This window comes from Protopterus annectens, chromosome 14.part0 (assembly GCF_019279795.1).
Source record: "Protopterus annectens isolate FY-2018-M chromosome 14.part0, PAN1.0, whole genome shotgun sequence".
NCBI lineage: Eukaryota > Metazoa > Chordata > Ceratodontiformes > Protopteridae > Protopterus > Protopterus annectens.
Genome location: NC_056748.1, coordinates 424,949,139 through 424,973,223, shown reverse-complemented (window position 1 = coordinate 424,973,223; position 24,085 = coordinate 424,949,139). Strand labels below are relative to the sequence as shown.

At 35.9% G+C, this 24,085-nt stretch overlaps 1 protein-coding gene across 6 annotated transcripts in view; it reads right to left on the bottom strand.

The window, feature by feature from the left end:
* The window catches only part of CTBP2 (C-terminal binding protein 2), a 2,784,951-nt gene that overhangs the window by 1,035,119 nt on the left and 1,725,747 nt on the right, over positions 1-24,085 (bottom strand). The window lies entirely within an intron of this gene.

Sequence of the window (24,085 nt, the reverse complement as noted above, 5' to 3'; positions counted from 1 at the left end):
TGGTGAGCAAACTTCAGAGATGGGTCAAGGCATACAATAAGCAGTTTGAAATGGGAACAAGTTCTGCTTGTGTTCCACTGATATTAGAAATTAAAAGATCAGTGGCATCACTGGGAAATAATGCTGAGGTAGAACAACATATTGTTTATTTTTATTTTGTATATTTAGTTTTAGACTGAAGTTGTCAATTCACTTATGTATGGAGTTAAATGTAGTTTAAAGAATGAATTTAATCCAGTTGACTGATTTAGAGGAATAATAGTAGTGTGGTATCATCATCACATTATATAATTCTATTCGCCGGCAGACCTTGAACATGTTGTCTTTGAACTATGTGATCAGTAGGAGCCTAGGCCTGAGCTTTGAGGGCCACAAAGATGGGTATGTTAAGGAAAAGATGTAAGGTTGCACCATTTTACTGACTAGTTCCAGCTGTCAAGATATTAATAAAAACATTTAATGGTTGGAGTGGTTTACTGAAGGCTGGATAGTTTAGATATTAACAGATCATATTTAACCATACCGAAGCTTTAGACAGTGTAAAAACATAGCACTTGTATACCAATTATTGAGCTCTTTGAGATGACTAAAAGTTTTTAAGAAAACTTTCTGGACTGCAGCTTAACCTGAAATCATATGAATACAATAGGAGGCCCTTATCTAACAGGTGGGGTAGAAACCTATCCTGAATGCTTTGAAGGGCTGTAGAAAGCAGTTGTTTTTTATTGACCTAGATCTATTGCTCTATTGACCTTTTGAAGTAAAACTGAAGTGGCCAATTTCCATAACATATGAATGGCACCTTCCTATTCTTACCTATTTATTACCATGGATACTAGGTATATGGTAAGAAAGCCATCAAGCATTTTTGATATTTTCTTTGTTTTTTTTGTTTAGAACATGCTGCTTTATTGAAATTAACCAAAGAAAAATTACCAATCCAATGCAAGGAATACGTATCTCTTCTCGTGGCTGGACCATTCATATTCAGTTATTTTATTGTTATTAAACCTGTTACTTAAGTAGTGTAAAGCTTAACATTTGTGTCTAATCTTTTAGGTATCCCACAGATCCTTCACCTAATTATTTGTTATTTCCCTATCCAAAATCTCCCTCCATCTCTGCACCCACCTACATATTTTCTTCCAAACGTCACTTATTAAAGCTTTGCACAATATTATTATGTATTCTCTGTCATTTGCATCCCTCAATCTGCCTTCTATTTACAGTCTTATCAGTTTAGTTTTTCATAGACGTATTTGTAATTCTGCATCATGCATTTTCTAGATTTCATAGATCCCCTTATATTGCGTAGTTTCTGCCTAAAGTGACAGATATTTCTCCCCAAATATCTGTCCAATCTAGCCTTTTTATCCCATTAATGATTTGTTCCCAATAATACATCTTTCATTTTCTCCCACACCAGTTTTCTAACATGGATGTTGTGATTGGAAATTAGTATTCCTTTGCCCTCTTTACTTCCACCAAGTTATCATACTCTTCTCCCAACTGACCTTTGTCACCCTCATTTTTCAATGTCTGTCACCAAACAGTTATCCTGTTTACCACCACACTATAACTCCTTACCTTATCGTCATCCAGTTCCAATATGTACTATATTCCAGATTTTGAAAACAGTCAGCTATTCTCCATTGTGTTGCCCCACGATATTATTGAAAGTGAGGCACAGTCAATTTCCTTTTTTTCCCTTGAAAGTATCATTTCCTTCCAAGAAACCATTAGATTCGTATCACCAGTACATATTTTATCATCTTCTTCCTCAGTTGCTCCCAGAATCTTTTACCTGGGCCAAATGCAAAGTCTGTGCAGACTACAATATAACAAAAGTCATAAACATTTTCACAGCTCATATGCTATGCTCCATATCCACCCCACCATGCACTTCCACTTTTTTATCTTGTATATAATCTTTATCTTTATCTCTTCCTAAGACATCTTAGTGGAATGGTTAGAGTTTTGGATAATCCACACCCCTAAATATTTTAACCTGCAATGCACAATAAATGAGGATAATCTTGCACCATTCTATATGATGGTGCATAATTTACACATAGGTTCATAGGTGTGTACTAGGCTAATGGCCCTGGGGCCTTTACAAACCTAGCCCATAGGATTACCCTGGCATCGTGCCAATTGACCTTAGTTCCCAGTGCCTCTGTCGAGTAAAGCCGCTGGAGTGATCTCTGGCGTGAATTTTCTATTTTCCATCCACTCATCAAGATTTTTCTTGAAGAGGGCCAGTGAGGTGCTCTGCTTGACATGTATGGGAAGTCTTTCCATAGCATGGGGCAGTCTCTGGGTTATGAAACTGTCCCTCCAGCATGTTCTGTTGATTGTGGTAATGAGGTTGAGGTCTCTGGAGGATGTGGTGCAGAGGGATAGGGATTCTTTTAGATGTAGCATTTCTAACAGAGCTGGGTCAGACATGGCTTTGTAAGTCAAGCAGAGATCGCATCTAAGTAGGTGATATGAGACAGAGAATAGTTGGAGTTTTTTATTCTGTGCATATAGGGCAAATGTTTAAGGCCTAGAGTCCTCTTTGTGAGGTACTTTGCGGCCTCTCCAGTTGTTGCAGGTGTTTAGTGAGGTATATGCCAAATGGGGCATTGTACTCAATGATTGGCCTAATGAGGGAAGAGTAGAGGGAGACAATGACCTCTTTCTTCCTGGATGCAAAACCCTTAATAATGAGATGTGCCACATAGAAGGACTTTCTGACCACAGTGGCAGTGTGGTGGTCAAAAGAGAGGTTGCTGTCAATCTGTGATCCCAAACCTCTTATAACTCCTTCTGTGTTCAGTGGATTACCATCGATGTGGCAATTCATTGGAACCGGGTTTTTCCCAAAGGGGATGATGACACATTTTTTGGCATTGAGCTTAAGGCCATGGTTCTGACACCAGTCGTTGGTCTCAGTGAGGCCTTTCTGTAGGATGTCAACATCACTTGGGGAGTTGATAATAGTTCCCAACTTGCAATCATCTGCGAAATTTGTCAGCCAGAGTCCCTTCGTGTTGGCCTGGACTTCAGAGAAGTAGATACCAAACAGGACAGGATCCAGGACCAAACCCTGTGGGACTCCACTCGTGACTGGTTGGCAGTCTGACTTAGAGTCAGCTACTTTCACACTGTGGGTTCTACCTGTGAGCCAGTTTGCAACCCACCTAGTGATATAGGGGTTGATGCCAAGCTTAGTGAGTTTTTCTATGAGTCCTGAGTGGGGAATGGTATCAAAGACCTTGGTCAGATCAAGGTAGGCTGTATGAACCACCTTACCTTCATCCACAGCTCTGGTGACTGACTCAAAAAAGCTGACCAAGTTGAGCAGGCATGATCTACCCTTCACAAAACCAAACTGTGTGGGATCCAGAGTTTGGAGATTCCCTATATCCTTGTTTATTAGGTCCATGATGATGATGCGTTCCATAGCTTTGCATATCAGACTCGTCAGGCTAATGGGGTGATAGTTCCCAGGGTGTGTAGTTGCTCCTCCTTTGTGGAGAGGGATGAGTGTAGAAGTGAGCCATTTGGTAGGGACAAAGCTTGAGGTGAGGCTGTGATTGAACACGACACACAGGTGAGGTGCCAGTTCACTCTGCAGTTCATGTAGAACACAGCCAGGGATATTGTCAGGCCTCATAGAAGCTGTATTCTTGGCCTTGGACAGTGCTGTTTTAAGCTGTGCAGCAGTAACACTGGGTGCCTGGCAATCTACTAGTATTGTGACTGGTCCCTTGGGGGGGGGAGGGGTAAAGTTGGCACTGAATCTGTTGGCCGGTATATTGGCAATATCTGCTGGTTGGGTTTAGAAGGTACCATTATGCAGTAACTTAGATCAAATCTGATTATTGCTGTGGAGATTCTTTACATAACTACAGAAGGCCTTGTGATTTTCTTAACTATCTGCTGCAAGTCTGTTTTCATAGGTAGCTTTAGAGAATTTGATGAGGGAATTCAACTTTTTGTTGTGGCTGATAAGGGAGTTTTTCCAGTCTTGAGACTTCACCTTATTCCACATCAGTTTCTTCTTTTCTGTTGTAGAGTTTGTTTATGGCAGGAGACCACCAGATTGGCTTCCTTTTTTTGGAGGAGAGTGTCTTGGTTCTGTTGGGTATGGCGAGATCCATGCATTTGATTATGTGTTCGTACAGTGCATTGGTGTATGATTCAGCGATCATGCAACTGATCTCCATTTGCATGGGTGCTGTGAAGTTAGCCACCTCTGTTTTTAGGAGCCCAAAGTTAGCTTTGGAGAAGTTTTTCATGGTGGTTACCTTTCTGGGGGATGGGGGTGGGGGGGATGTGGATTTCCAAGGTGAATAGTTTGTGGTCGGATCTAACCAGGGAAGAGTTGACTATTGGTGTAGAGCAATGGTTGCCCATGTTAGTAATGACCAGGTCAAGGATGTTGCTACCTCTAGTGGGGTTATGAATGAGCTGGTCCAGGGCATTGGAATTAATGAACTCCAGGAAATATTGGGCCAGTGTATTGGTACATGAGTAGTTTTCCCAGTTAATGGAGGGGTAGTTGAATTTTTCCAGTATGAGAGTGTTAGGTTGGACCATAATATTCTCCAGGGTGCTTAGGAATGTGGAATGTGAGTCTTGGGACATAGTTGGGGACCTATAGCAGGCTATGACCTGAATCACTGTCTTACCCCAATGTTAGCTACACCTGAAGTATCTCAGATGTGTTATGTTGGGCTACTAGTCTGGAGGTGTGCACATCCTTTATGAATACGGAAATACCACTGCCTTTGGAGCTTCGGTTCAAGTTCTGGGCCCGAAAGGTGTGGAATGAGTCATAGCCTGGTAGTGCAGGGGTGCTTTCTGCTGCCTTGAACCTGTGTGTGACTTTTATTAAATGCCATTGGGAAAGGGTTTGGACAGAATTTTTGCCATGGCTATTTAAATTACTGACTGAAGGAATTTCAGAACCTTCTTGAGTTTTTCTGTGAAGACTTTTGTCAGCTTGTAAACTACCTATTTCAATCAATAATAGTAAGAGACTTTGCTTGATTGCAGACCATTCTACAGCTGATGAAAGTGGTCTTGAGGTTGATAAATCTTACACTGCTTCCAAGGGGTGTTGCACTACTTCTGCAGATATCTAATACTGGACGTGACCACCGGGTAATTGTTTATTGTGCAGTATTTATTTGCTTTCTATACATGCCAGCTGGATTAGGATACTGAGAAATATAGAACTGATGAATTCTATTGTCAGATATAGGTCCACTGACCATACAGGATGTCAATTAATGTGTATGGTGATGCAAAATGTCTTTGTAAAGGTAAGATTTTATGTGATTTTTAGCAGTAAGAAATCTCAGCTGATGTTCCACAAGCCCAAAAAGAACCATGATGATTGAAGAAAATTCATTTAGTAATCTATATATATATATATATATATATATATATATATATATATATATATATATATATATAAAAAAACAGGTTAAGCACTTTTTTCATTTGCATATTGTAATGGCTTCATCAGCATTTCCTTATGATTCTTGTGGAACATTGGCTGGTGGTTACTTGTGCACCCGGTGATTACACATTTCTTTTGGATCATGTTACAGTCTTTACTAAACTTTCTTGTGGGGATGTTTATTTATTAGCCAAGATACCATTTTATCTGTGGGTGTTTTCTAAGGAACCTGGTAGAATGTAGAGGCATCCAGTAATAACACAGCTGCCTAGATGAACCTTGGGGTACTTGATGTGAAAGTAATAAAAGTGTGATAGTGTTCTTAGTAATAATTGTGACAATACCCGCACCTTTATGGAATCTATCTGAGGTGAAGATATAGTAACTTTTGTGACACCATAAGAATTTAGTATATGTGGCTTTAAGAAAGTTTCAGAAATACCAATTACACCTAGTTCTCAGTGGGAGAAAGAGGCATGGTTTTATACAATTTTATTACAAACTGCTTCTGTCATTAATGTAGGCAATTTTTAAGGTTTATGAGATGTTTCAGACATAGTCAGAGGAATTTGAAGAGGGAGTAGGCAATGGATGGGCCACATTTGGGTGGCTGTCACCAAAAAAGGGATGTCGGATTTAGATGGAAGATGTTTGTGTGCGAGTATTTAATAGAATGGTGTAATATGATGAAGTTGTGGTAGAAGTAGGTGACATTTTGGAGTAGATAACTTATGCCGATGAGATAGAATAAAGTGTTTTTTGGTAATTTTACTGTTGGGTGATGGCCATATAGATGACTATTTCAGAAGAAAAACTACCTCTTTGCTTGTTGTAAATTAGTATATAAAATATCTGGCTAGTTTAACAATTGTAGTCGTGACTGAATATGACAGTGTTGTGCATCACTTACCTAATCTGTTTAACCTTTTAGTTGTAAGCTTAGATTGTCTTTAGTAAGGTAGGCATGTAGCATGCTAGATGTCAGCTGACACAGATTTCCTATAAAGGAAATTGACTTGAGGGATGGCATTCTTGGGCAGGGTATGGTTCTAGGGCATTATCTGCTGTATTTATTTCTTTTTTCATGCAACAAACAAGTTTAGCACTACCATGTGCTATTTTTTGTTTATAAAATGCAGTTTAAAAGTACAGTAATACATCATTACTGAGGTCAGTCTTTTATTTTACACAATTAAAGGTCTCCGACAGAGGCTTTTAGTTGAATCTAGTTCAGAAGTTGCTGTTAAAAAATGATGACTAGTAGGGCATATAAAATATTGCATGATAACTACAAGAATCAGTCAGAGGTGATTATAAAAGATTGTGAAAAGGGAATGAAAAGGTAATTCAGAAAGGAACAATAGGGGTACATGTGTAAAGCTCCCAAGTATGCATCAAAGTCCAGAAAGTTAAGGATTTGTGCTTGGAACTGTTTGCATAGGTATTCACATACTGGGATGTTTAAAAAAGAGAAGGAGCAAACAACATAGAAATAAATGGAATTTGTGGGAGCAATGCATGTAAAAAGAGCTCAGGAAGAGGAGTGAGGTTTGAGGGAATACAGGAATTTAAAAACGTACGTAATGATGGAGAGAATGACAGTTGTTGGAAAGAAAACATTTATGCACAATGCAAGAAAATAATAACAAATGCCAATATGGTTTGTCTACTTTTCTGTTAATGTAAACACACTTATGAGATAATTTTAATAAGCCCGTTGACAATTTCACGTCCACAACTTACAACTTTTAAATTTTCAAACACTCATTTGGAGAGTGAACAACACTATTTCCTAGACAACTACACTCCGTGTGTTTCGCACCAGCTGTGAATCTTGGTTAAATAGATAACTTTAGAGCTACTAAATTTCAAGCTAATCTCAGTGAAGTCACTTTACGACAATTTCGAAGCAGTAAAGTGACATGGCGCAAATTGAGCTACCGTACAGGCCTAGAGGTGAACACCGAGGCGGGGACACTACCGAGAAGACACCAATGCCCGGAGGTGAATATCAGGGCACGGAAAGCATACGGACAACTGGAGGTGAATACCGAAGTATGGACATGTTAACTTCACGTTTTCAGAAACATTTAAACGGAACAACTACACCAACATGGTTTTTCGAGGAAGTTGATGGAACTAATGATAATATAGCAGCAGCGGTGGATATGGACAGATTGCATAAGCTTCTTGGGGACATAGAAAAAGATTTTTATAAACTCAAGCGTTTGCAAACTCAGAGAGTTCATTTAGAATTTTGCTTACAGAACAACATTATACCACGGGAACTAAGGGTATTTTCCATGCCTAGTCAAGGAAAAGACTATCCTGAGCTGCTGGCTTTGTGGCAACGGATAAACATTGAAACGAGCCGTAAGTACTTAAGGCTATTGATTGATTTCTTTCTGCCAGAAGAAAAAATACTGACAGATAGTTTAAATGCTAAACATTCTGAACTATTTAATGAATTTCCAGACAGTATTGTTAGTGTCTTATTTGACAATATTCTAGATTGTATATCAGCATATGAACATAAACTATTTCAACAAAAAAAGACAAAAATCTCTAGAGATTTTAGGGATTTTAGATCAGGGAATGTCTTTACTTGGCCTAGAAATGTATTTCATAACGACAATATTGTTAGAAATGGTAATACAGCAGGACATATGAATGAAAGAATAACTACCAATGTGGAAAATTATAATGAAACTAGAGGAAACCAATACACAACTAATGGCAGGAGTTCCACCCCAAATGTTGACAAATCCCTGAGGATAACACCACCTATTAATGATGAATTTTTAATAGATAAACCAACAGCTTCACATATAGTGGGGAATAATGTAATACACAGGAAAAATGATGCAATCATCCATACTGTTACTAGTAATGTATCAGCCAACCTAGATAATAACATCACAATTGAGAATGATGCAACTACGGCTTGCAATGACTAACGCATGAGGGTACTGTTAATAATTGCAACTTATACCCTAATGTCAACATCAACAACACTAATAGTAAAGACAAACCTATAACTACGCCTGTTGTAAAACCTAAAACAAAAGATAAGGTTGTTACCACAGGCTCAAACATTGATCTGACCTTCCCTTTAGCCATACGCCAAGACAAGGGCCAGAGGAGGTCCAGATCGATGAGCAGGGGGAGGCAGAAAAGAAAACTATCGGGGGAATCCCTCCATCATACAACTATAAAGAAAATGTGGAACAACAACCACAAGGTTTAATTTTCAATCTATCTAGTATTGATTTAACAAATGATGAGGTCAAGCTTTTGAACAAGGGACTAAATTTTATCCCACACAGTAATAGTTGTGTAATAGACACAGTAAGGGATCTTAAAGTGTTTTGTCGTAACTTAATGCTGAAATACTTGTTCAAATCCAAAGTGAACTCTGAAACGATTAGCCCACCAACTAATGAAAAGAAACACTTTATTTTTAAAAATCTCAGTGATTTTATACCAAACAATCATCCTTTAGTTGAAACTTATTTTAAATTAACAGAAGAAGAGCTTCATAAATTTTATACCAACAACGGGTCTGCACAAAATAAAAAGAAAAGTTTCAATAACTTAACTTATAATGAGAGAGTCAGTCTGAACAAATTAAAGAATGATAGCAATGTTACCATTAGACCAGTGGACAAAGGTTCCGGAATAGTGATTTTAGATACAGAATATTATATATACAAAATGAATACAATGTTACATGATAAATTTTATAAAAAGGAGTGTATGAGTTCTATCAATACCATGTGTATTTATGTTCACAATGTCCTAACAGACATTTTTAAAAGTGGTTTAATTGACAAAAACCTCTATGAATTTTTATATGTACCTTCACCCACCATTCCCATTATTCAGGGTCTACCTAAGATCCATAAAAGTTATACTGACCCACCTATGCGACCAATAGTTTCTGGGAAAGGATGGGTGACTGAACATATCTCGGTTTTTATTGAGAAACACCTGAGATGTATTTTGAATAATAATCAATATGTGTTACGAGATTCCAAACATTTTTTAACAGACCTTTATGATATATTAAAGGACTGCACAGTTATAGATGAACTAATACTGGTTACACTTGATGTTCAATCACTATTCACAATAATTCCAAATGAATTAGGGTTAAATTATGTAGCATGCTACCTTAGGAAGCACAGTGATTACTCTGAAGTTCTTATTGATCTTATAATACATTTTCTTGAATTGATTTTGGAAAATAATGTTTTTATGTTTAATGACAACGTCTATAGGCAATGTGAAGGCGTAGCTATGGGCACCCCATGTGCAAATAGCTACGCCAACATGTTCCTAGCCTACTGGGAAGAGGTAGCACTGTTTCACAATTCTATGTTTAAACCCAATGTAATTTTTTATAGGCGCTTTGTAGATGATTTATTTATCTTATGGAAAGGTAATATGAATTCTTTGAAAAATTTTATTTCAATAATTAATGATTTAACTGAATGCCTTAAATTTACAACACAATATAACATGACTAGAATTGAATTTTTGGATTTATTCATTGAAAAATTACCATGTGGATTGATCAACACTGGAGTTTTTAGAAAGAGTTGTCACCGAAATATGCTACTATTCAGAACTAGTATGCATCCAACATATGTTTTCAGAAATATTATGAAAGGACAAGCCCTAAGGATGTCCAGGATGAACTCCAATGGAGTGGGTCTAAAAAGGGACTTGGATGAGTTGGGAAACCAACTATTAGAAAGGGGTTATAAACCAAATGAAATTAAAGAATCTTTAGAAATAACACCTGAAGTTAGAGAAACCAGAGGTGCACCATATTTTGGCCCAGCCAACACAAATATTATTAACACTAATAATGTCTCAAATAAGGTTAAGTTCCCAACTTTTTACACTAGAGACAATGATGAAATTAGAGCTATTATAAACAAATATTGGGATATTTTAACCATTGATGATGACATCAAGAGTATAGTGGGTGAAAAACCCACATTTTTATACGGGAATAAAATGAATCTGAAAAGGATTTTATGCCATAATACATATAAAAAGGACTCTGGCATTGTCAATTACACCATGCCCTGTGGTAACTGCAATTTTTGTACATTAATTAATGTTGACCCTATTTTTATACATCCTGACTCCAACAAAGAAATTATTATCAATGCAAATGCCAATTGCATGACATGTCATGTCGTTTATTTAGCAGTGTGCTCGGTTTGCTCATCCTTCTCGTAAAACCAATAGATGATAGGATGAGGGAGCACTGCTATAACATTAGAAAGTTAAATACCAATAATGCCTTGGCGAAACATGTCATGGAAGCAGGAGTACAACATACTTTTACATTTAGGGTTCTAGAGGTCATAATACCAAACCCAAGGGGAGGAAATATAAGATGCCACACTGAAAATAGGGAGAGTGGGTGGATAATTTTATTAAGAGCAGATAGGGGGCATGGTTTGAATGAGAGGGCCTCGATCAAACCATACTTAAGGCAACGAAGACGCATCAAATAATGTACGAGGCAAGTTGTTTATTGTTTATATTTACATTCATATTTACATCATACATCTATACGTGAGCCTTTATATTTCAAAGCATCTACAGATTAAACCTATCATATACATCATTTTCCACCCATCCACCCTATTTATCCATTTAATATCTCCTACACACAGTCCAACGAGATGTCAAGATACATATACATTTCATACATATTGTACATATATATTCAACATACATTCACATGATTCATATTCCTTTATAGTTACACTGTTCATTTCTAATCCATGTATACATATTCATATATTTATACATTCGTGCATTTAGATATACATATATATTTATTTATACATATCTATATATTCATATATTTATATTTATTTATTTGTCTACATACCCTTATGCACACCTTCATATTGATATATTTATACTGCTCATCTATAACTCATGTATACACATTCATATATTCATACATCCATACATTCAGATATATATATATTTTTATACATTTTTTATTTAATTTTTTATATATTTATGCATTCATATTTATATATATATATTTACATCTATATTTACATTTTTATATACATTTATATTCATATCTCTCTATATATTTTTATGTACACTCCTTTACTGATATATTTTTATGTACACTTTTTATATTGATATATTCATAGATTCATATTACTCAAACATTTATACATTTACACTTTTTCACATCACACATACATATATACCATATAAACCTTCATGTACATATCAAGACATCAACCATTATATATATATTATACTATATTTTTTACTATTTATACTATATATATACACAATTGGTATAATTGTTATGATAATATTACATATATATATACTGTACTTTACATATATACATACTGGTTGCATATCAATTTATAACTATCAATTCATTTCAATCACACATTTTACTATTACATTTACATATATGAATTGTGCTTCGCTTCACATATACATACATTGGTTATATATATATATTTTAATCAAGTTCTAAACATTTCATTATTTTATTATATATATTTCTATTAATATTTTAATAATATTTTCATTGACATTTCTCATACATATCCTAACTTACATATCTATTAGTACATATAGAATTTTACCATACCTATTATCTTAATATGCTCTATTGTATTCCATTTATGAAATATTATAAATCACTGTTTATTGAGGACGATGTCATGACTTCAGTATCACACATTCAAATATTTACTATATTAATAGAGGTCATTCATCTATACAACATGATAGAATATATAATCACATTATAGGGCTTCAGGCTCCATATGAATATCCCATATTTAAGGTCTGATGATTTGTTTGTATAATAAAACTCTCTCTTTTTTAATGTTTTTAATGTTTTTGAATGTGTTTTAATGATTTAATGCAGTTCAAGTAGTCCAAATGGACTATATACGTGTAATATATGATGGAATTAATTACTACTGTTATTCATTATAATGGGCATATTCATATATTATAAGGTCGGAGATACAGAACACTATGTTATATGAGTTGTTTTTGTTCCTGACACACCAAGAATTTTATGATATTCTGCAATGACGTTCTATTTTTAAATGTTCAAATGTTTCATTTTCCCCCCTTTTTTTGTGAAATTGTTTAATTGACATGAATTTTTCAATTAATGATTGATGAGAACGCTATATATATAGCACTAACCTAAAGTGAAATTGTAAAGATCTGAAGAAGCTAACTTTAGTGAAAGCGCTCATCTCTGTTTTTTATCCTGTTAGTCCGTGTATAATAAATATTTTGAATTTACCTTGGACAAGTTTCGCTTTTGTTTGAATACTCGAAAGTGGATTGCATTTTGGATTTATATCACATCACTGGTATGGACACCACTTCGCGCATAAGTACCTAACCTTTTACTTGCATTGGACACACTTATGCCATTCTTTAAATGTGAGAATTTAGTGAAGTATTTAAACGTTTCCAATACTTGAATGACATACATCAAGAAGCCACTAGCAGGTGATGTGTACATGCAGAAGGATGGTGGATCCAGGATGGCAGATGGCAAACAGTGTGGACTTTCAAACTGAGAGCAAAGCTGTCCTTGAGCTCAGAGGACACTAACAATCACTGGCAGTAGTCACCAGCAGCACTGGCAACAGACCAGTTAAGTACAAGTAAGCGACCCTTACAAAGAATCGATTCTTCAACACAGAGATGTACAGAAGAGATGATGTCAGTACAGACAATTGAAATTTTAGACTGAGACAGCAGAAAATAGTATTTTGTAGAGTCTCACAACTGTTTAAAATGTGCCCACCTCTTTTAGCACTAATACAATGATGTCTTCAGTCCTTCTGTTTTGGCATGAGTTACATTCTTAGGTTTACCTTAAACTGTGTAGAAGCATGCAGCCACATATCAGCTTACTGTAACTGTAGCACCCAAGGACAGAGTAAGTTACATTAGTAGAAGGTGCAGGCCACCTGAGCATGCCTAGTGGATGTTACGGCTGTACAGCTACTCTAGGTATCATACAGAAGGAAGTCCATTTGGGTAATTCCCACAGTTCAAAAATGTCCACTTACCACTGAACATCTCAGCCAATATAAGCCATTAATATAATGCCAATCTGGTATTTCAGATGGATAGTACAGATGTCTGGCCCCTCAGGAAAACATTTTTTCTGACCAGTTTAACTTATACTTGCTTGCCAACATTGTCAGCCCTTGTAGAATGAATCATACTGCAAAATGTAGTGGTCATACTATACTATGATCAGTGTGCTTGCATCACCATTGATTACAGTGTGTGTAACATCATTATAGCAGATTTAAATAAAGGCAAAAAGATACCATTCAACAAATTACTCCTGCAGACAACAGCTACTTACCAGTACCAAAAAGCACTAAATAGACAGAGTCATGTCTGGTACTATATCTATCTATCTACAGCATCAAGTCACAGATTTGGAAGCCAATTTTTGGGAAGGTGCACTATTATTTTTTTGATAACTGAAACTTTGTTTTTAGATTTAGAAATAAAATCTGTTTTTCTTACATATTCAACAGAAGCAGAACCATTTCCTTAAACCCATATGAAGGTACTTCCTTGATAAATGCGGTTGATGAACTCCAAAAAAGAGTGCTGATGTACAGATGATACTGTGTGACAGACCAGATCATACAGGGGTGATCAGGTTATTGATCCACACCTTTTTATTGTATGCTTGTTAAATTGATATAAAGACATTTGTTACATCAAAACCAAAAATCAAAAGGTGAACTGAAATCTTTTTCCAGAATATATAACAAAATGAAGTTATGAAAGACAGATCATACTTTTGCAGTATCTGGAATATCAAGATATGGCACTTGAGTGGAGTGATACTTTGTTCTGTGTTCCTTAGAGTTTGTGGAGTGATATCTTATTCTGTGTTCATTAGAGTTTGTGGAGTGATACCTTGTTCTGTGTTCCTTAGTGCTTGTGGAGGGATATCTTGTTCTGTGTTCCTTAGAGTTTGTGGAGTGATACCTTGTTCTGTGTTCCTTAGAGTTTGTGGAGTGATATCTTGTTCTGTGTAGTTTGTGGAGTGATATCTTGTTCTGTGTTCCTTAGAGTTTGTGGAGTGATATCTTGTTCTGTGTTCCTTAGAGTTTGTGGAGTGATACCTTGTTCTGTGTTCCTTAGAGTTTGTGGAGTGATATTTTGTTCTGTGTTCCTTAGAGTTTGTGGAGTGATATTTTGTTCTGTGTTCCTTAGAGTTTGTGGAGTGATATTTTGTTCTGTGTTCCTTAGAGTTTGTGGAGTGATATCTTGTTCTGTGTTCCTAGAGCTCACTTTCCCTCTTCCTCCTTTGTGTAATGTAGTCCTGCTATGTCTTGGCCAACGTCTAAGAGACCTCTGCACTACTATTGATTCAAGCAAGCATATATCACCTTCAGGTTTTTAGTAAGTTTCTATTAACATCAATACTCTTATAAGGATATATAGTTGTGCGTGCTTCTGCAGTCAGAGTCAGAGGGAGAGGGATTAGTTTATAATTTATATCTTAGAAGATAGTGAGCTTAACATAATGTGAGTTGTTAGAAATCTAACCTCAGCAATCCAACCTGCAGACAGAAAATACAAACTATTTGTATATTCTCTATTTAGAATTATAAAGGATTTAAATTAAAGCAATTGAAGATGTTTATAAGAAAATGAAGGCCATGTGGACATTGAAATTTTATTTATTTATTACTTACATGTATTTTTCCTTTACTGACCAGGTTACTCCCACTAGGCCAACAGCCTTTTTCAGCACAGACCTGAGGTGGTACTCCTAATGATTGGGGAAAATTTGGATGGGGCGCACAGGGAGTTCCCCTCCTCATTCTTGGTATGGAGGATATGGTGAAAAGTTCCCAGTATAATGGCCAAGTGAGACACCAATGGAGGAGCACTGATGACAGGGGAAATCATGGACTCTGAGTTTATTTTTCAGAAGCTGCTGCTTAAGGTGGAAATTGTTGTTTTGATTTGCTGTGTTTCACAAAATAAGGGCATTAGAATTGCAACCCTTCAGCTGGCAGGGTTGTTGGCTTTATTACTCGATACAGCAAGTTGAGCATGCAGATGACTCAGCTGTTTGTTGCAGGCATGTAATGAATCATGTGAAGAAGGAAGACAGCTCAGGTAATGGAAGTACTGATACGGACAAAGAAGGTGGCATTATGTATACCACAGAGGGGGAACTCTTGCTGGGTGAAGCAGCTGAAATGTCTTGCAGAGAAGGAAGAACTTATACATAGGCAACATCAACTACTAGAACAGTGAAAACAGTGTTTTTTTGGTTATGAACCCTTGGGTCTTCATATTTGATATATTTAGTGTACTACATCTTGAAGGGGGGGGTGGGCATTATATTTTATTATACTCAGTTATCATGATTAGTGTGGAGTATAAGGGAATGAGTACCTCTTTAGTTCTTGTTGGTATTACTTTGGCAGTTAGCTGAGTTACAAAAAGTATTTCCTGACAACCACTATCACATGATAGTCAAAACAGAGGGAATTAACAACCCATGTTCCTTGATCACTGATTAAATTTTTGTTTTGTAGAGGTGTACTGCATATGCAGTATGAGGAGAGTGGGGGTTGTCTTCTAAATGTGAGCCTACACTTTTTAGCCTTTAACTAAAGTTCATTCGTCTTACACCATACAGAATAAATTAATATTGCTGGACTTTAAAAAATGTAAATAACTTTCACTAGAAATGTCATTAATTAAGTTAACCATGCATAATAGAATTGGTTATTCTAACTGTAAATATTGTAAACATTTCTCTAAAATCTTTTAAATTATATCCAGACTATCATCAGAGGCTTATGTTACTTCATTGCTCATTACTGGTACATCACACACACAACAAAAGGTACAATAAACGAATAAATGCATAAAACATGGAAGTAGGAAACAAATCTCCCTCTATAGGGAAACAAAAATCCTTAATGTGTTAAAACTACCATGTTTATATAATAACACCTTCATCAAATGTTAATTTAAACTGTTTAATTAATAAATTAACTTATTAAATACAAATCTTAAAAGAAAACATAATGAAAAGTAACATAGTTCAAAATAACTGTGTTTCAACACAATAGGCTATGCCAATCCACTTCATAATTTAAACCCAGAGACAATGCATTCAGTTTCAAAATAAAATGTGTTTCTAGTTTAACAAATATCATTAATCTCCTCCCCTTAAAAAATTAAATGTAGCTAAAACTAAATGTCTCAATGTACTAATATTATTCTTCTGAACGTCCTTTATATTGTATGCCACACTGCTTAGCAGGTGATTGAATAGTTCTCAACTGTCCAGTTTTTTTGCAGAATGCCCATATTTTTGGCCTGCTCCTCATACAATTTGTGGTTGTCTGCATTTTTCTGGCAAATCAGTGAAGACTGAATTCACTATATAATGACAGGCATTTGAGTTTCAGACTTCATAAACTTTAGAAAATGCATGGTAATACAAGAATCTTTATTCTAGCAACTTTTTAAGTTTATAAGAGCAATATTTAAAACTTGTCCCTATTTTTTGGGGCTTTTTCTCCTCATTATTTTTAGCTTTGTCCACATTGTTTTGTGCAGGATGTTGAGAGCTATGGTGATCAGTACTAAGATCTGTAATATGCTTCTGAATTCTAAACGTAACCTTCCGTTGGTGTGTCCAATACATTACTTACTAACTGTTGTAGAACAAGTACTTCTTATAGCATACATCACAGTAGAACTATGGCTGTTAAATAACTGTTTAACTTTGAACAATGTTCCGGTAATTTTGATCTCACCTGTAGATAATATAATTTTATAGAGATTATATCTGCCAAAATAGTACATCAACTGAGCTCTCAAAGTCTTATTAATTAAAATTTTATATGCCAATAATTCCCCTAAATTAAGAATTTTTTTTATGAAAAACTCAGGAACTTAAGCAATATTATGGCCAAACAAGAATCAGTAATGCAAATATTCAAAGTTTGTTTCCCTTAACAAACACATCAGTAAACATGGTATATTTAACTACACAATACATTGTATCAGATTTCAACTTAGAAGCTTGTCTAGCTTTATCAAATGAACCCCCATATATAACTCTAGCTCACCCACCCATTTGCGAACCCAAAGTCCCAACCTTAGCTCTTCCAGTAACATCCCTATCCTAACCTCTCTCAAGTAATCCATTTCCAAATCCAAAAATGCTACATTCTGTCACTAGATTCTGTAGTATTTCTACTTATTCTCACAAATTCATTAATAAATAAAGAATGGATAAGATGTCTTGGACAGGCGCTTGTTACATGCAAAAAAAAAAAAAAACTAATAGAAGCTGTCCATTTGTGAAATAATTTAGTATAAATCAATTCACTGGTCTTACCAATAATGCTTAGATCCAAAAATCCACAGCATTTTCATACATATGATACACAGACCTTTGTCTTGCCTCACTGCTACTCAGTCTTGTCAAGAAAAATCACTCACAAGCCCCTTTTCCCCTTTACACAAAAGTATATATATATATATATATATATATATATATATATATATATATATAGCATACATAAAGTACGACACCAGTCATTTACCATCATTTCCTTTTAAAAAAGACATTAGAATATTTGCATACGAGGGAGCATAAAGTGTACCCATACTCATTGCACATTTCAGCAAAAAACAGTCTCTACAGTAGTTAAAATATTGTGAGTTAAGCAAAAATGTAGTAAAGACAACAGAAAAGAAGTATAAGGGCCATCTCCCAAAACATAAGAAACAGACTTCAAACCATACATTTGTGGAATGCTAGTATATACATCTTTCATGTTCATAGTTAATCAAACATAATTATGCCCTCATTTAATACTTTTTACCTTTTTCACCACCTCAGTAGTATTTTTAACAAAAAGATCAGTTTCAAACACATACTATTTTAATAAAAAATCTAACAGATAACCAACATTTTACAAATAACCAACTACCTCAGACACAGTACGTCTGTCCGGTGGAATATTTATGTACTTTAGGAACTGATTACAAAAAAACAAGTTATCTTAAATACAGCTTAAAACTAAAAATATACACTTGGGAAACACTGCAATTACTTAACTGAAATAAAACAATATTTGTTTTGTACTTTTGTCTCACCATGTAACAAGACTTCATCAGACTGTAAAAGCCTCCTTTTGAGGAGCAAGTCATTCATTTCCAACAATTAGGAAATGCAATCTTAAGTAGCCTACTTCTCACCCTCATTAGTTAAGTACATACAATTGTTATATGTTTTATTTTTCATTACTCTAAATAGTGATGGTTAAAGTTTATTTAATAACATACACAAAACTTTTGAAAAACAGTGACATGTCTTTTACATGTCTGTTAAACTAAATTTACAAAACATTCTAAAGTAAATGTCAAAGTCTTTAGCACTTTTGAGCCCTTTCATATACTGGTAGCAGCTAGCCAGCCACTCTAACTTTTGTCTGTACAGAGGGTATTCAGGCAGGAGCACAGATGATGGACATCACTCTGAGGGTATAGAGAAGAACGTTTTAGTAGTCATCTTAATTCTACTTCTAAGGCATGCTCTCTAATACCACATTTGCAGGGGTTAAGGCATTATTATTCAAAATATTTTCTTTCAAATACATGTTAACTCGGAAGTCTTCTTGTGAAACCAAGGTTCACCAAGACATCAAGATGCAGATAAAGTACCCCTGCTGCTGTAAACAGATAGCGCTGCGGTCACTGTGGCTTGGAGAAAATGAACAGTTACTGCTGCTGACAACCTCGGAGATGACTGTCAAGCTAGTAAGAGTTTTATCTAAAAATCTTTGTTAAACTGTGCTTAAAAAACATGCATTCTGAATGCATCTTGCTTCCCATTTCTGCACAAGACCACTGCAGGCACAATACTATGTTCCACCCCCTGAACATATGCAAGGATCCCTGCCATGCTTTGGTTATGGTTTGAATACAGCTCCAATAGGTAAACCTCCTAGTTCTCTTCACTCTTACCTCTTCTTACCCTAACGTATTCGCTAGATTGTTAAAGCCCGCTTCTCTCCTAACTTGCTAACATCACACATAGGCACGGTAACACCAAACCAGTGCATCTGTTCAAAGTCATTAAATCTGAAAAATGTCAAAACAACAGAAGATGAAAAGTATTCTCATTATTCAGAAAGCTATTCGTACGATGGCTAGAAGCAACTGAGATGCCAGAACCAAATCTGAGCTGCCTGCAGCTTTAAACTTCACTGAATGGCCACTCACAGCTATGGCTTATGTCTTACGTAGATACCCAGTATGAGGCAGTGTTAAACTGGAACACCTCCACATATTAATTTCTAATTCTTTAAAATATTTGGCTTGGTCTTACATAAACATTTCCCTTGTCACAGGTATGGAATCTTCTTGTACCGTGCAAAGTCATCGGTGCTCCAAACTAACAAAATTCTGCAAAAAATACCTAGGTATAATACTTGTCCCAATAGGAAATAAAATGAACTGCTTTATGCAGGAAATTAAATGGGATACACCTAACCCTGGGTATGTACAGAGTAGGATGGGACTAGGTTGGGGAAGTAGAACATTTCTGTGTGGCTAATAGTTTCTTTCCCCAGTTGCTTTTTAGTCAGGGACCTCCCTCTCAGACAACAATTTCTTCCATTCAGGGATGTGCCAAGATGTATGAGTTGTAAACATCATCCTATACAATATGATTTCCACTAAAAGCATAAACAATAAACAAACTAGTTTTGAAGATTATCAAAGCCACAAGTAAGTTACTGCAACATTTCCTCCTCAGTACATTCATCTTGCCGCCATCACCCTTGGTTTGCTTAGCTTAGTTATAGTTCTTAACTGTCTATATTTTCACAGAATGTTCATATTTTGTCATCATATTTTTGGTCTGTATCTCATGAAATTTGTGATTTTTTGGCAATTCACTGAAGATTGAAGTTACCGAATAATGACGTACATTTGAATTTCAGCCTTTATATCCTTCAGAAAATGCATGCTAACACAAAGTTTGTTATTCTAGCAACTCTCTAAATTTATAAGAGCAATATTTAAAATCTGTCCCTATTTTTGCCATTTGTCCCTCCATTTTAGACTTTGTCCAGATTTCTTCATTAAGAGGTTGAGTGGTATGAGCTTAGTGTATATTGTTGGAGTTTCACCTTCATCCCAGCTTAAATATTTAAAAAAGTCAGGGTAACCTCATGGTGTTAGAAAGAAGGGTATGCAAGTCCTGAGTCATTGATACAATCACCATATCCATTTAGGGAGGTTATTAAACTTAGTAATATCTGCTGACAGTCTAGGAGAAACAAATCAGTCATGCCATAGGCAACAGAAGAGTATGTGATGTATTTTTGAGATTCACAGTTCAGTCTTAGCTTTACTTAACAAAGAAACTTGCAAAAAGCTCCATGTGAGCACAGAGTGAAGTCATAAACCAGAGGAGAAGTTGTGGCCTATGGTGCTGTTTGTTTATCACATTTTGGACGATGAAGTCATACCACCTCATGGATTGACATGACAAATGAAGATGTCAAGATCCACAAATGTACCCACTTACACAATTAGGATCCATGATCGAATGCACTAACACTTGTTCTAACCTGACCAATGATAAAAATATACAGACATCCAGAGACTGAAGGGGACAAGATGTCAAAATGACATGCATGTACATTAGCTAGGAATTACTCTGTACATGTCAGACCATAGGATCTAGAAAATGGTTCCAAAGAAACACATCTAAATCCCTATGGAAATTTAATGGCTGTCACCTATACTGCACTACTTATATAATTGGAGACTTAATAGTGAATATTTTGTACACTGGATGTTATTTATCAGGGCACATCTTCAAATTATTATCATGGTAATTTGAAATGGTTGAGAAAGTAGTGCACAGTTTATGCACTGCCTTTAGACATGCAAACCACTGGCTTAGAAACATGCAATCAGCTCATAATTTTCCAGTGCTTTGTAACTCCCCTCACTTGCCCTGCACCTATCAAAATAGTTCCCTTGGAAATGTTATTCTACTCTCTTCTGTTACTCACACAACTAACATCCTTTCATCAGCAGCTCCAACAACCCCACATTCATGTATCAGGTTGTCTAACTTAAAATCAAGCTCAATATAATTTCCATATCACACCTAGCCTCATCAGCTTATGCACTAATCACCTTTCAAATCAACCTATACATTTTGCAACCCCATTCTCTACAGACTTGCTATAAAAAATAAATAAATAAAGTAAGCTTAAAAAGTCCTACCCCTTCTTCAGCCTTCCTCACTCACTTAACCTCTGTGCAGATGTTCATCCAAACCCAGATCTCTACCATCCATCAAAAAATCATTGTCAAACTAAGACAGGGCCTCTCCACCTTTCACAAAATGCTTGCCAAACTTCCACCACACCTATACCTTGCTCATTAGGGAAAGCCTCTAAAATTACTAACCTACAACTTTATAGCTTTAACCTCAGAAGCATTAAAAACAACCTCCCAGAGGTTCACATGTGGACTGCCCTCCATTCGCCTGACATCATGGTCATAACTGAAACCTGGCTAAAACAAGATATAAAAGAAGAGGAGATCCTACCACCAGGGCACAACAAACAAAAAGCAGGCAGTGTGGAAATAATCTACAATAGCACTCTCTAATTGTCTCACTCTACTTATAGTCCCCAGCTTGTATCCTCAATTAAAATTAATAACTATAAGACCTTATGCATCTTGTGAAGGGTGAGAAGAACAGAGAGGGGAAATCTTAGTGCATGTATTTCATTTCTAATAAGCTTTTACACTAAAATGCATTCTTGAATGTTCTTCAGTGTGTATCTGTTAATTTGCTTCCTGTCTATTATTAGAAGGTGCTCACAGGGTAAAAAAATATTAGAAAATTATAAGATTTGTTCCTAGTAGAATGTTCTATCATGGAATTCGGAACTTGTGCCTAATATGGAATGCCATAAACAAGTAGTCATGAAATCTGAGCAAAATGAATGTATAGTGTTCAGTTCTAATTGATCTGTGGTTGTTCTATGATTCTTGAAGTATAAAGAACTATAAATTCTGTAGTTCAGGGAGACAGGACCTTGATTTCCTAGTCTACAACATATATGTTTCTCTATGCTATAAAGGAGATTGTTATTCTCTGCTCTCTAGTACTAAATGGATGTAAGCAGGTAAATTGTATGCAGCTGGGAAAATGAATGTGTGTGTAATCACTATACTAACAGCTTTAAGTACAATTATGTGCTAGTGAGGTCTAATCAATATACACAAGGAATGAATATCCTTGTCATAGGGACTTAGTTTTCTTGTCACAAGGACAGAGTAGCCTTCTCAAGAGTGAGAGCAAGTTCTAATCAAATATAAAGAAAAGGAACAGAGAGGATTCCTTCATTAGGAATGTGAATGACCCTAATTATAGTCACAAATCGATCCATTCTTATGAAACTGGGGTTTTATAATGGGTGCCAGTACAACTGATTTAAAACACCTGGAGTATGAGGCTCCAGGCAGGCATACGTTTAATAAGTCAGAGCTCCAGATGGCTAATAGAACAGTAAATACATTACAAAAATGTGCAGATGATAAGTCCCATTCCTGCGGTTATGTAAATATTAAGACAGAGAAACTACCAGTCTCGCAGCCAGAAACATCAGATGATGACTGGCATCCATTACCTTCTGTGCTCTCTCTACCTTATGACCCACTCATGCCTCAATAAGCTGATAGTTCTCCCTCTTCAAGACGGCAGCTGCTGATGACTTTTGAAGAAACAACTACCACTTCTCTAGATACAGGTCAAGTCACTTCTGGCAGTTCCAGTCACCCCTCTTGGTTGGGTTATAATTGCTCCCTATTGAAATGTCAGCTCTCGAAATGCTGAGACATGACAAGCTGAAAAAAAAAGATCAAAAACACAGAAGAAGAACGAATTGTGAAAATTGCTCTTCTCCTATAAACTTCTGTTTGCAGGGGGCAAGCCCAAACATATATATATGTATGCATATATAGAGTCTGATATATCTTCCATACAAATGTACCCCTTGCTAGAAGTACCAAATCCCAAAACAGAGATAGTGAGGCTGAACCTAATAAGGAGTAGTATGACCATGGATTGCACTGGATTTTCAAACCATTGTAGGTTGTCTCCCTTCCATTTGGACACACTTAAAATATGCAAAAATCTTCGAAGGATATGTACAGTTTCAAGACCCTATCATTGAAGACCTGGTAATGGTATTAAAAGCTTACACACCTGCAGATAATTTTAGGAAAATATGAGATGTCTAAAGTAGGCGATAGCATTCTAAAGCATACAGATGATGAATTTCAAACTTGTCAAAATAACCTGTTAAAAGGTATTGCCACAGCATGTCCCATACTCCTAATTAGGCAAGAATAAAAGTTGTTGCACAGAAAGAGAAGCAACAGACTTCAAACTGTAAAATAGGAAAATGAGTTTTCTCCATTATCTCATTGCATACAGGGGTGCCTCAAGGATCTATTCTTCATCCCTTGCTATTC